This window comes from Lissotriton helveticus, chromosome 11, assembly GCF_964261635.1.
Source record: "Lissotriton helveticus chromosome 11, aLisHel1.1, whole genome shotgun sequence".
NCBI lineage: Eukaryota > Metazoa > Chordata > Amphibia > Caudata > Salamandridae > Lissotriton > Lissotriton helveticus.
Genome location: NC_136072.1, coordinates 588,798,001 through 588,812,457, shown reverse-complemented (window position 1 = coordinate 588,812,457; position 14,457 = coordinate 588,798,001). Strand labels below are relative to the sequence as shown.

General features: G+C 51.7%; 1 protein-coding gene across 2 annotated transcripts in view; it reads left to right on the top strand.

Annotated features, from left to right (window-relative positions):
* Positions 1 to 477: 477 nt before the first annotated feature.
* PHYHIP (phytanoyl-CoA 2-hydroxylase interacting protein) overlaps positions 478 to 14,457 on the top strand; it is a 268,673-nt gene continuing 254,693 nt past the window's right edge. The window contains exon 1 of one of the 2 annotated variants that reach the window (XM_078665588.1): positions 478 to 565. The gene's annotated coding sequence lies outside the window, so the exon portion shown is untranslated. Of the gene's footprint in view, positions 566 to 10,523; positions 10,632 to 14,457 lie in introns of those variants that run through there. The other variant, XM_078665589.1, reaches the window with a different exon arrangement.

Genomic DNA, 14,457 nt, shown 5'->3' with positions numbered 1-14,457 from the left:
ATGGGCATGTGTCCTAATAAACCTTTTTACCTTCCTACCTCAATGCTATTACCAGTACATCAGCGGTAATTGACTGCCCATATGGGTGCATGGTGAATGATGTGCCTATGAGAGTGCAGGGTGCAGCACATTCAACTAGATATCGTGTAATTGCCAAAACGTGTTTGACATGCTTCTAAAACCCTGGGGTTTTCTCCAATTTTTTGTGACATTGTGCTGAAAAATGCTTAGCTGGTGTTTTTCATTACTGTGCACCGGGGCATTTACATTTACATCGGCAGCATCCTGGTGGGACCGTTGTCCCAGGAAGTTTTCTCTGCCGCCTGATGTTTCCTTTGCCCCACACCTCACCCTGGTGGGGATGCAAGTCCCAGGGTGCACCGGCCACAATCTCCCGCCGCCGCTCACGAGGGGGAGGCGCCACCACCACGCTTAAAGCACTGCCTCGCTCCCCGTGGTGCGGGACGTGCCGGGCTGCACCCGGGCAAAGCCCGTCCTGCGCCCGTCCAGTGCCAGGAAGAGGCAGGGCAGTGCCATCCCCCTTGGCCTACGAATGCCCGCTCTGGTAAGCCTAATCTGGGACTTTGTATTTTTAATTTTTTTCTCCTTTTTAAAGAAGCTATCCTTATCTGACGCAAGTAACTTTTCCTGCAGCTGTGTTGGCCGCTCCTTGTACTCTCAGCAGGATATGGTGGTGGACAAAGAGGGCATGCTACCTAGTGCCCCCGAGAACAGGCCGCTCGAACTGATTCACCGCAGGACATTCTTCATAGTGATGTAACTCACATGTAGAGATTGACTATTCGTTATTTTTCCCTACATTTTAATACTTTACACTCTGGCACACAGGGTATGCAGCCACACTCACTTGTCTTAACTCACAACATTGGTTTTGCGCCTTAGGTGGATTAACGCTTTGTGTTTTTCCCTCATATTTTCTTTTTGTCCTTCTCCAACTGAATATGGGTAGGCGCATATGTGTAGCGAAAAAATGGCCTCAGGCTCCCATCCCGCCCCGCTACTCCAAACCTCAATAGATAGGATGCTCCAGAGGGCCATCGGAGTGGTTTCAACAGAAATAGAACTGACAGAGAGGCGTCTGTCTCTAACACCAGATTTATTTAGACCAGGGATGGAACCACTTAATCCCCAACCTAGCAACCCCAGCTTCCCATTGAGCCTAACAGATTCCCTGCCCCGATCACTTGAGGCTTTGTCACCTTCACCACAGCCAATCCCTGTGAAGCCATCCACCAGTAAAGGTGGTACTACCATTTCCACCCTTAGGACTACCAAACGCAAGACTGAAAATACAACAGGAAATAAGAGAAGGAACAATCCAGTCTCAACAAACAGTGTAGAGGGGATTGATTGTAGTGCAAGTTTGATTGATTCCCCCATCAACTCCTTGATAGCCTCGGACTGCCCTCCGTGGGCAAGGAACTTGTTAGTGGAGCAGGTGAACCAGATGAGAGCTATCGTCAAGGAAGAGCTTGCTCTCCTACTGAAGCATCTGGATGTAGGGCAACAGTCTGGGCCGATCGGCAAGGGTAACCCCCCCTGGCGCAATTACCACCATCCTGGGGAAGAGGCAAGACGGTAGCTCACAGACCGATAGTATAGCCAACCCTTCCACTTCCAACAAGGGGTCTATGTTGGCTCCAATCTTTGCTGCACCACCAAGCGATGGAAGGGTAGCGGCCTCTACTGTCTTGCCAACTGCTAACTCCCTGACTCATCCCGAAACATCTGGCATTTATCCCCCACATGAGCCTAGAGCAAACCGTCGTCCCACTCCACCTGGGGAGGACTCACATAGAAGAGGGCCCATCCATACAGTGCAGAGGCGAGGCAGGGAAAAGTTACACTCAGCAGAGGCTGAGGACACAGGACCAGCAACACAGATGACTCCAACTATAAATCTATCCCCTGCCTCACTTCCCTACGTCAAAATTTTAACAGGGGTTCCCAAGTCCAACCATGGGCAGAAAGAATCACAGCTATAGCTTAGGAACAAGTGTCTTTTTTGGCTAACCACGCACAAGCAGTTCTCCTACGACAGGGCTGGGGAAATCTTAATGGTCCGTAGAGTGGGATGGGTGGGCAAAAACCCCAAAACAATCCAGGAAGATTGTATAGTTATCAATTTTAGCAACCCCCTAACAGTACAACATTGCAGGCCAGTTTCTTAGCACCCAAGCACCATACACTATGGTCCGAGCCCATACCTTGGACTTCTTCTACCCAGGCACCCACACCTTGACCTGGACTCTACAATCTAGGGCTCCAACTAACAGACTTCAGCCATACAAGAACGCAGGCCAAAGCCTTAGACCTCTCTCTAGCATTCCAATAGCAAATAGATATGGACCCCTTGAGCACGTGGACTGACTGGGGCTGCAAGGGGGCCGCAACCCCAATGCAGGGTCGGGGGACCCTAAGTAGGCAGTAGGGGCGAACTTCAGTGGGCCACAGTTACAGAGTACTCCCAGTAGTGAAGATCTCGAACCAGGGGCACAGTCACCTCTATATCCTGGAGGAGCACTTGACCACCATTAGTCAGGCTCAGTAATGCCGACCCATCTAGCTGCAACTCCCATGGACAATATAACTCCCTGCCCAGCATTCTCAACGGAGGAACCCAAAGCCACCCTGTTGGCGCGGCCAGGTGCTACGACCAGTGGCACCCGTATCATTCAGGACGCCTACGGCGGTGTCACCTCCACTGGCCATAAGCTAAGGATCTTATCCTGGAACATCGTTGGAATCAAAAACAAACTCCACTGCCCCGAATGGGGAAAGTTTGTGGGCTCCCATGAGGTCTGTATGTTCCAGGAGACCTGGGCAAGAGAGGATATAGAGAGAGGAGGTTTGCCACCTCAGGGGGAAGGGGTAGACCCTCGGGGGGTCTATGCACTTGGGTCGCTACCCATCTGGATTGCACGGCATCCCAGCTGAGTACCGCATCCAACGATCTACAGTGTATCATACTCACTTTCCCCTCCAGTCTCAAACTCACATTTATTAACATCTACTCCAGACACGTAAACATAACTCAGGAATCCCCGATCATAGAATTACTCAACTCCCTTATAGATATAGTCCCCCGAATGTCAGACTAATTCTTGGGGTGGATCTCAACTGCCAATTCGAGCCCCTGGCTGCCACCATGGATTCCCCCTATAGCTAAGAGGATAGCCTCTGGTCAATCCCTGATCCGCAAGTTCCACCGGTAAAGGCCTTGACCCCTTTGGTGCTCCAGATTAACGAAGTAATCCTAACCCACTCCCTGAGGGCCTATAATGGCTGCACTAAGTCTGATCAGCCAGGGAAGTTAACCTTCAAAAGAACAGGCCAATCCTCCCTGCTGGATTATATTTTAGTAGAGTCAAGCATGTGGCAGTGGGTGGTTGACTTTGCCATCACTCCAAGATTTGATAGCGAGCCTAATGTTTTGACATTGGATCTTGAGCCACCAGAAATTTACAATCCCACGTCCAATGCCACCTCTGCTAGTACAAACCTAATACTCGCCAACAGAAGGAAATTCAGATGGGGAAAGTTCAAGAAGTCCCCAGACAAGGAGGCAGAAGTATATTCTAAAAGCATCTCGCCCTTAATGGAAATGGAGTTGGCTGCTGCAACACTTGCCACTCCTCCCACCATCAGCAGGCTAGAAGCACTTCATAAAGAAGTGACAACTAGCCTGGCCAATGTTTTCAATCCTATAATGCGTCCCAAGCTCACTCAGGTGGCCAGGCAAACCTGGTATAATAACTTCTGCCACAAGGCAAGGGGTGCCCTCATAGATGCCATCAAGCTAAAGGACAGATCCTTAATCAAACTAAGCAGGGCTCAGTACAGAGACTGTACCAAGCTGGCCAAGAAGGACTGGAAGCTCCAAAGATGGGAAGACATTAAGACAGCTCTTCATAACAGGGACGTGAAGAGGTTTTGGTCTCTAGTTAGCGCAGACAGCAGCACAGAGCACCCAGCAATTAAGACAAATATCTCTGCAGCAGCATGGAAACACCATTTTCAAGCCCTCTACACAACCAAGGAACCCACAGAGCCTAATTGTACAACGGTCTTAGCAATCCCAGGGATCCCTAGTGAAGAACCTATGTGGATCACCATAATAGAAGTTAGAAATGCTATCAGGAAGCTCCCTCTAGGAAAGGCCCTGGTCTAGATAAGATCCCTGGGGACTTATTCAGGGAGGAACCTTACATTTGGGGACCTTATCTCTGGGCAATATTTAAAACGCCAATATGCAAGGCATGAAGATCCCAGACACGTGGCTAGGGGCCGAAATCTTCCTGGTGTTCAAGAAAGGCTCACCACTCTTGCCCTCCAACTATAGGCCAATAAGCCTCATAGATGTTACTCAGAAACTCTAGGATTCTCCTAGAGCGACTACACTCTTGGATGGAAGATCATGAAGTCTTGAGACCGTATCAGGCTGGCTTTAGGAAGAACATCTCCACTATAGATCAACTCTTCAGGCTCCAACTTCTATTTTGGAAGACGGTGTCAATAGAGGGTGGCAGTCTCTATATGATATTCGTCGACCTCAAATCGGCCTTCGACCTGGTCCCTCGAGCTACTGTGGGAGGTATTGGAGGAGCTGGGTATCCCGCCATACTTGCTGTTACTGTTAACCCGCTTACACACGGGAAATTTTGCCCAAGTCAGGCATGGGAAATCTGTAGAACTCACCTCCCCCCCCCCCGTTTCCCAGTGAACAGAGGGGTGAGGCAGGGGTGTGTGCTGGCTACTACCTTGTTTTGTCTTTTTATCAACGCCTTGGTGGCCCAATTAAACGAGGTGGCGGACAATGATGCCCTGAAGTTGGAGCCAGGCAGGGTGCCAGCAATGATGTTTGCGGATGACACCTTGCTCTTGTCCAAATCTCCTATGGGCATCCAAGGGATCCTAGACAGTTTTTCCCAATTCTGTAAAAATCGAGGGATAGAGATCAATACTACGAAGACTAAATACATGGTTTTTAACCCAGCCAAAACATCTCGCCCAAACCCCTCTCTCAATGGTACTTACCTAGAGCGGGTGACTGTCTTCAATTACATTGGCGTCTCACTGTCCGAAACATTTGATTGGGGCCCACAATTAGCTAAGGCAGGTCTGAGGCTAGCGCAGCTGGTGGGGGGAATTACTAAATCCTATAGGAACTCGTCATACAAATCGCCAGGTCCTGCAGTTGAAATTTACAAAGTGCAAGTGAGAAGTGCTGCTATGTATGGGGCGGAATTATGGGGGCGCCGCCCTTCTGACGGACTAACCAAAACAGAAAAACAATTCATGAGAAAACTCCTGGGCCTACCGCCTAGCACTCCCCTTATTCCTCTGCGTCTGGACCTAGGAGTCAAACCTATTGCAGAAGAGTTGGGTCTAAGACCACTGACTTTCTAGCGCAGACTGTGGGCAACTCTCAAACTAATATTTTACCGAAATGAACTTTAGGGGGTCGTGTGTTTACCAGGGTGGGAAAACTGCCCTGGTTTAAGCACATCAAAGAAACTTGTGACGGAATAGGGATGCCCAACCTGTGGACCAACCCGAAAGCAGTGTCCCTAACAACCTCACGACTACAACTTATCAGAGCCTACAGGGAACATAAATTAGCCGACCTGCAGGCGAACCCCAAACTCGGGCACCTAACAGTTGATTTTTTAAATATAAAAACCGAGTACCTCTTTGAGTCTTTTCTGGACGACATACAGCCTCTTATGGCCAGGAAGCTGTATGTCCAGTTCAGAACAGGGACCTTCCCGGTCAACTCTTTCGTGAACAAATGGTCAAATGATTCCTCTGCAGTTTGTCCAGCCTGCAAGAGCCCTGATGAGATCGACACGCACATCCTCTTTTTCTGCTCAGGCTACAAATCTGCCAGACGGCGTTGGCTTGTACCATTATGCAGAAACCTGGGATGTACACAGTGTCTGCAGGCGTATAGAATGTTAAGATCTGATATGCACCCCCCCCCAATAGTTTTTGCTGTGTCTCGCTTCCTTAATTCCATGTGACACAGGCGTAGGGCCTTTTCTAATACTTCCCAGTAACCGTAAAAAAACACTCTGTACATTTTATCTCCTTTTCAGCCCTTAATTTTAATAGTTTTTATCTGGTTTTAATTATTAGTCCTTTTAAATGACATAAAGACCATGGTCATATCAAAATGTTTTATCGAGATGCATTGCAATATCTAAACTAGACTCTGGTTTGGCACTACTCTGGCAGCAATGATATGCTATTCCTCTGCGTCACTGCGGGATTTGCGGGGCCATTCCAGCTCCTGTCGCTCCGTCTTCCCGAGGCGGTTTAGGGGCAAACGTCGCTGCCCGGCCTGTGGCTGGACGCCTGTCTGGACGTGTGCTACCGTTCCTCGCCCGGCAACTGTTGGCGCGAAGCATCTTTGCCTGCTGTTGAACACGAGGTCGGTAGGCCGCCATGCCCTGCACATTCACGACCTTTTGGTCAGGGAAAATCCCCTGTGTCTGCTTCTAACGGAAACTTGGCTGGGAGAGGCTTCCAATCCGGACGTCTTCTCAGCCATTCCCCCGCTGTATAACATCTTCCGGGTGGATAGAGCTAAGGGCAGGGGAGGGGGAGTGGCGGTTGTGGTGAAAAAGAGCGTCTCCTGCTCAGTGCTTCCCTTGAACCCTATCGGGAATGCCGAGTCGCTCGCCTTTACGATTAGACTGTCCCCGGGCCAGGCCCTGAAGGGCTTGCTGGTCTATAGGCCACCAGGTCCTGTGGGCTCCTTTTTCGAGGATCTGCAGACTGTCGCCTCTGAGCTGGCGCTGACCACACAGCACTGCATTGTGGCCGGTGATTTCAATTTCCACTTGGATGTGGCAGATGATCCTGATGCGGCCAAACTGCTGGATGTTACATCTCCGCTTGGTCTTGTGCCATGCGTGTCAGGGCCAACACATGAGAAGGGGCATACCCTGGATCAGGTGTTTTCATCTGTTCCACCTACGGAGGTTGCTACCCGGCAGATGCTCTGGACTGACCACCGTTTGATCAGCTTTTCGGTGATGGAATGTGCGCGCCCGGATTACAGAGTGCCTACTTTGCCTAGACCGGCCTCGCGAGCGCTGCATAGAGTGACACCTGACATGCTTGAGCAGGCGCTGCTGGATCACCCTTGTCACCTTTCGGGTGATTTGGACAGCGACTTGGAGACTCTGCAGCGATGGCTTACCGATAGGCTTGACGATCTAGCCCCTAAGGCTGCCTCCCGGTCCACGGTGGCTCGGCAATCTGCCCCGTGGTTTACGGAGGCGCTCCGTGTGGCTCGCAGTCAGTGCATGGTGGCCGAGAGGGCCTGGCGCCTTATGTACGATGGGGAGGCCAAACTTGCCTATAAGGCGGCGGTCATGGCCTACCATCGGGACATCCTTGGTGCCAAGAGGGACTATCTGGCCAGGAGGATAGAGGCATCGGCGAACTCCTGTAAGGAGATCTTTAACATTGTGAAGGAGTTTACAACCCCCAGCTCCCATCCGCCCCCACCAGCTTCGGCGGATGTCTGGGCATGTGATCTTGCTGGTTTCTTCACAAATAAGATCAAGGCTATTCAGGCCACCTTTGTGGAGGGACCGGATGGAGGCAGTGGTGTTTGGGCGGACTGTAGTCTTCCGCAGTTATCTGCGGCGGTGCTGTCCGATTTCCCTACTGTTTCCTGTGATGTCTCCCAGACGTTATTGGCCAATCTTAAATCTGGCTCGCCACTTGACCCCTGCCCTGCCAAATTCTTGGCCGGGATGGCGGCAGTGGTGAATCCTCTGGTCAATTCTATCCTCAATACCTCCTTGAGGGAGGGAAGGGTTCCCAGCTCTTGGAAAAGAGCGATGGTGATCCCCCTCCTAAAAAAACCGGGTCTTGACACCGAGGCTCTGGCGAACTACAGGCCAATCTCGCTTTTACCAGCACTGGCGAAGATAACCGAAAAATACGCCCACGGTGTCCTGTCGAGCTTTCTGGAAGCTAATAATCTGCTCCACTCATCTCAATCGGGTTTCCGTCCTAACTTTAGTACGGAAACAGCTCTGTTGGAGGTTACTGAGATTATTAGGGAGACCCTGGATGTCGGCGGTAGGGCCATGCTGGTCATGTTAGATCTGTCGGCGGCCTTCGACACCGTCCCCCACAAGGCGCTTTTAGCGAGGCTTCATGACATCGGCCTCAGGGGGACGGTGTTCAGGTGGTTTACTTCTTTCCTTGAAGACCGCCGTCAGACGGTCTGGGTTTCCCAGAGCGCCGCCGAGATGCCGCCATTGGGAGTTGGGGTTCCACAGGGTTCTGTGTTGAGCCCCACGTTATTTAACATCTTTATGTCCCCTTTGGCGGCCTTGGTGGAGGCTTATGGGGCCCAGATCGTCTCCTATGCCGACGACACGCAACTCCTCTTCACATGCGGGAAAGACCAAGAGTTTGATGGAGAGAGAATCCGGGACTGCCTTGCGCTGGTCTTCGACTGGTTCCAACGGAACAGTCTGAGGGCCAACTCGGGCAAGTCTGAGATTTTATTTTTTGGTTGCGTTGCCGATCCGGAATGGCAGCATTGGTGGCCGTCCGACATGAATCCTCCTGCTCAGGCCTCCCTGGTTGCCAAAAATTTGGGCGTCAAGCTAGACAACCAGCTGTCGTTGCGAACTCATATCCTTGGCCTGGCCGGCACCTGCTACGGAATCCTGAAGATGCTCCGCAAATTTTTGCCTCTGTTGTCGGAGGAGCACAGGAGGATTACTGTTCAGGCTCTTGTCGGCTCGAGGCTGGATTATGCAAACGCCCTCTTTCTTGGCCTCCCCGATTACTTGGTTCAGCGCCTTCAGGTGGTGCAGAACTCTGCTGCCCGGGCGATTTTCGGTTTAGGTAGACGAGCCCGTGCTTCGGGGTTGCTTCAGACGCTTCATTGGCTCCCCATTAGGAAGCGGATCCTGTTTAAATCCCTGACCCTGATGCATAAAGCTTTGCATGGATCAGGGGCGGGATATCTGCAGCGGAGACTGAATTTCTATCGTCCAGTCCGTTCCCTCCGTTCGGAATCCCTTTTTAAAGCTGTGGTCCCACGGGTGAGGAAGGCCCGCGCCGGAGGGCGATCTTTCAGCTGCAGAGCTCCCCAGCTGTGGAATCTGCTTCCACTTTCACTGCGCAGTACTGCCAATCTGCTCCAGTTCAGGAGGGGCCTGAAGACTTGGCTTTTTAATTCTTAGTCTGTTCTTTTGCCCACTGTTTCTTTTTACTTTTCATTTATGTTTTCTGTTTTTAGCTGTGTTGTGTTACTTTCTTATGAGCCGCTGGTGGAAAAGCGTCGGGACACTCCTTTCGAGTAGCCGTACGCTATATAAAAACTACGTAACATAACATAACATAACATAACTATGAACTGTTAAATCTTGCTTGTCAATGTAATATTGTATATGAACTTTTACTTTTTATGGCCATTTTATGACCGAAATAAAGTTTGTTAAATGGAATGGCATAGCTCTTTCACTTCTTGTGATAGTTTTCTTGGGGTGGATGAACCCTGAAAAACCATGGACAGAGTCAGTCGAGTTTGCTTCGTACCCAATGAATATAACGATTTGTATTATGCTCCTTAGACGATGTACGTATAGCTTAGGCTCTAAAATGTACCATTTGGTCCCATGTTTTCAACTTTTTCTCTGGAAGTCAGAGGATGAATTATTCTTTTCTCACAGGAGAAACTCTCAAGAGCCATTACAAGTATTTCCATTTATTTACTTCTGGGTGCAATTTGTATTGTGTTTTTGTGTCCACCGCAACTAAATTTCATCAGTGCCTCTGTTCAGGGCAGTCCTTTATTACACTTCCCCCTCCCTCCCCCAATCGGAACACGTGAACATCTGCTTTAGGAACGCATAGTTAAATTAGAAGGTAGATGGGGATATGCGGCTCCCAGGAAGGCCTGTCTCAACAACTGCCACATGAATAGCCTCGAGGGGGTAGCTAACAGTGCAGCAGGTGCAGTGGCACCACGGCCAATGGCCCTCTGAGTTCCTCTACACAGCACTTATGACTGTATTTTAGTACTTAACCAGCCGGTGGGCGGGCGGTGTGGTGATTGTGTTTACCTGCGTTGGTGCCCCTGCCCTCCTTGCTACGCCACTGAATATCCTGCTTTTTCGGCAACACTTTGTTCAGCAGTGACACCCGTTCGCACCTCTCATGGCTAAAGTCTCACACCTGAAGTTATTCTTTTTCAACTACATTTCGGTCCACAGCCCTAAGATGTCACTTTTGTAGACTCCTGGCCCTTGAGGTCGTTTCGCTCTGCTTCGGTATTCTACACTTTTCTAATTTTCCACCCTCGACGTCCGTCGTTTATCAACTGCCTGCCCCCTCTTCATCCCATTCCCCTCATCCCTTTCGTCCCACTCCTTTTTCGCGCTGATTCGCTCCCTTTTTTCCTTGTTCTCCTTCCCTCCCACTCCCCTCGTCGTCTCTTTCCCTCCCTCCCTCTTTCCCTCCGGGAGGAATTCGCCGCTGATAATATCGCTGCTCTGTGATTTCACTCTGCTTTAGCCGCGGGGTCCAGGTGAGGCTGTTCTGCACATTCCACGGCGGAGGGATCCCGGCAGGTGAGCGTGGGTGGGCGGGGCAGGCGTGGGACGCTGGCTGGACCCCCTCACCTTACCCCCTCTCGTGCTTCGACGTGAACCCTGTTCGTTGGAAGGGGGGGGGGGGGGGGTGAAGGCGATTGCGTAATAATCCTTGACAGTGGGATTGATGGCACACCTGTTCATGGGTCTTCCAGCAGCGCGAGGTGCACTGTGAGAGCTGCGCGTGGGTCCCGATAAAGGAACATGGGTAGAGTGGAAGCATGGGCGTGTTTATGGGCTCAGTACAGGAGTAAATCGCGCAGGACGTCTGGATTGAGGTATCTGTTGGTCCTGAAATGACGGAGGTGTTGCAGGCAGGACGGAAGAACTCTAGCTGCTTAGACGCAGGTGTGAACCCTGGCGCTTGAAATAGGTGCTGCGCAACAGGGCTGAGAGGCACTGGTGGAGCCTAGGGGTGTATTAGGAAGGGTATGGGAATAGCAGAGCGATGCAGCGCAGTAGTGAGGGGCAGTCGTAGAGCTCTTCAGTATCATGACGCTGCGCAGTATTTTTTAGGTGAATAAAGAGAGCAGCGTGGATATCCGCCCTGGAATAGCTGCTGCGCAACAGACCTGAGGGGAATCGGGAACCTGTAGTAGATGGCTGGCCGCAGCGGGAAAGAGGGGGCAGCGGTGGTGTTCACTGGTATAGCTGCGTGCTGAGCCCAATACCACTGAGGGGGGGTGGGGTCTTTGGGGGGCTTCATGGCTGGTTGAGGTGCTCTGCCGGAGCCGCGAGTGACGAGTCCCACTTCTGTGCTCTTTGCTGAGGGGTTGGCACGAGCCAGTCGAGCGTTCCTCTAATCCCCTCAACTGCCAGGATGGCTCAGTGGTTGGCACCGGGCCCTTCGGTGCCATCTGCTCAGGATCTGCCCCTGCCATGCACCGAGCCCACACACGCTGGCTTTGCCACACGACAACCAGTGGATGATGCCTGTCAAGGCGTAGGACTCATTAGGTGTGGGAGGAAGCTAATTAAAGTCTGCTGTGAAGGCCGGGGGTGGGCGTCGCCCGAGGGGAGCGCGGGAGAGAGGCAGCAGAGAGAAAGATGGGGACAGGGTAAGGAGAGAAAGAGAGAGAACGCGCGAGAGGGGCTATTTGCATAAACCAGTTCTGCTCAGTGTGCGCGCTGCCCTTGGTCTCTGACCCATTAGCAGTGTCGTTGCTAGGTCTGACCGACCATATATCCAGTCACTGTCCGAACACCCCACATAACTACAAAGACACCTGAAGTAAAGGGCTGGGGTGCGAGGGGGTGACGGCGAAGGCCTACCTAAAAAGAAGGAAGGAGGCATGTGGGCCGACAAAGGGAGAGAACAAGAGAAATAAAGGATGTGTAGACCTGAGGCAGTGGTCGAAGGGGGAGGTATTCCTCCACGATGTGCCCATACTTTTATAATTTTCGAAAAACAGTTCCCCCTACTTTTTGTGAAAAGACGACCATCCCGGGACGGTTTATTCTCAGAATTGAAATGCTTCAGCCGAAGAGCAAGGAAGAGAGTCGTGAAACCGAGGGAGGAGCAGGCAGATAACCGAACAAGCCTTCTTGCCAGGGTGCCTGCTTCCCTGAAAGAAATGCAACTGGTCAATCTGCAAATGTAAAGGGTACTTGGAAGTCGGTGTTTGTTTTAATTGATGGAATCACTTGAATTAATGACTTGCCTTGTTTATGGTGCTTTCTGTCTCAGACTGGGCCTTTGTAGCACTAAACATCCACAAGTCACTATTCTCCACTGCACCAACTAGGATTAAATTCAGTGGTGGCTGGCATCTATGGGGAGGGAGGTGGGTGGCGGGCACACACATATAGTGCTTGCCTTACTTGACAGGACCTCCTTGCTCCGAGCTTCCTTGTTGCTTCTGCAGCCCAGCCACCAGGAATCTTCCTTGACCAATCAGGGTGCTGCTCTCACCAGCATGAAAGCAGTGCCCTGATTGGAGTAAGCAGCCCCACTCGGCGTTCCACGGCGCTCTGGAGGTATGCACCTTTTCTAACCGAGCTGTCTTAAGACAGCTGCTTTAGAGATGTTGAAAGTGCGCATGTGTGACTGGCCGTCACAAGACTGCCAGCCCAAAAAAGACATGCGCACTTTAAACTGTGCGTACACAGCAATCTTTGTTTCGTGGATTGCCGCTAGAGGGAGCCTCCGAGTTACTCGAGGACGCCAGAACGCCATCTTCACAGTTGCGGGACGGCTGCGGCACCCGCGGTTCCGTGAGAGGACCACGAAAGGGTCAAGATTCGCGCAATTTCCACCGGACAGAACCGTATTGTGTGCGAGGGCGAGGTGCCCGAAAACCAGCCGCCTCCTCTGCTACGTCCGTTCGCTCGCTCTCCCGCTGCTCTCCCTGAGGCTGACCCGAACTGTGACCGTTCTTGCAGCCTGGCCAGGTCTCCACCACTCATTGACCCGGCCGCACTGAGCCTACCACACGGTGAGCGGGAGAAGCAGGGGGGGGGCTGGAAAGGTGAGACCCACGGGGGGGGGAGGCGTATTTTGCATGTACTTTGTGTGGTAAGGCACAGACTCGGGACTAGTGGCCATCTGGCACATACATTTCTCAGTAAACTCAGTGCAAAACTCTGTAAAAACCTGTAAACCCCTCTTGGAAAACATAATAAAAGAAAGAGGAAAAGGCACAGGGATATGCACAGGGATATGTGTGTGTGATGACCACGGCGGCTGGCAGTTGTGAGCGCTGTATCAAGCGATGTGATAACAACGCCTGCTAGCAGGAGAGGACCCCTTTGGTGTTTTGGCTCTTCATGAAAACCTTTGTGTCACCATATTTGTCATTTTTCATCAAATGCTAGACCTAAAGTGCGGTTGGTAGGCGTGAGCGCTGTTGTGCTTCGAGCCCTGCAATAACAACGCAACCACCGACACTGCTCAGTTCGCCCATCCGGGCCTCACACTTACTAAGAACAGCCTTGAACAGCCTGAACTATAGGGGAATTGGTGCGTGTGCGGCCCACGATCTGAGGGAGGGCAGTGTGCTTGTCCATCTTCGTGATCCTTCTTAGAGGAGCACGGGTTTGTAGCCCACTCCCTTTCCCCCCTATTTCCCCGCAAGCATCCAACGCAACGCAGCGCAGCGCAGCAGGAAGAAAAAAAATCACATATAGCAAGAAACTACAGGAGAAACAATGAGGACCAGAAACTCTTCCTTATTACAGGCCCAGATACAGGCAAAGCCTCGCCCTCACAGATCGGCCCGAATACGGAAGGCAAAACTCTTATACCCCCCGGGAGTAGGGGAGCTTCACCCCGGGTCAGTGCTTTTGGAGGGGGCCCCCGCGGATTCCCCTGGAGCCACCGGAGCCACACCAACTCTCCCAGGCTCATTTGTGGTCCCCCCAGCACTGCCAGGGTCACCGAATACTGTGCTCTCGCAAACAGGGGAAGAGGGGAAGTGTCTCACCACAGTTAACTTGAACCTCCGCCCTGGTGCTTTCACAGCCGCCACTGGGCTTTCAGGGAACTGAGACATAAGATCTTTCTTGCTACCCTTGGTTACAGGCTCGGCAGCACCTTTCAGGCCTCTGAGCTGCTCATCAACTACCAAAGCTCCTGAACAGAGCCCGAGAACGACCGCGGGGCAGGGACCAGGGCCTCCCTTATCACCATTAATAAACACTCTTCAGGGGCAGATTTTCATAAGCTGGCATCAGCTGATAGGGCAGTTTTGAGGCTCGAGCATGATAGTCCAACAATCCTGCCCCAACAAGCATTAATAAACTCTCAACTTAACTCGTCATCATATGAGGCCCTGAAGGCTGGTGTTGGCAATGGTCCCCGCTGCAG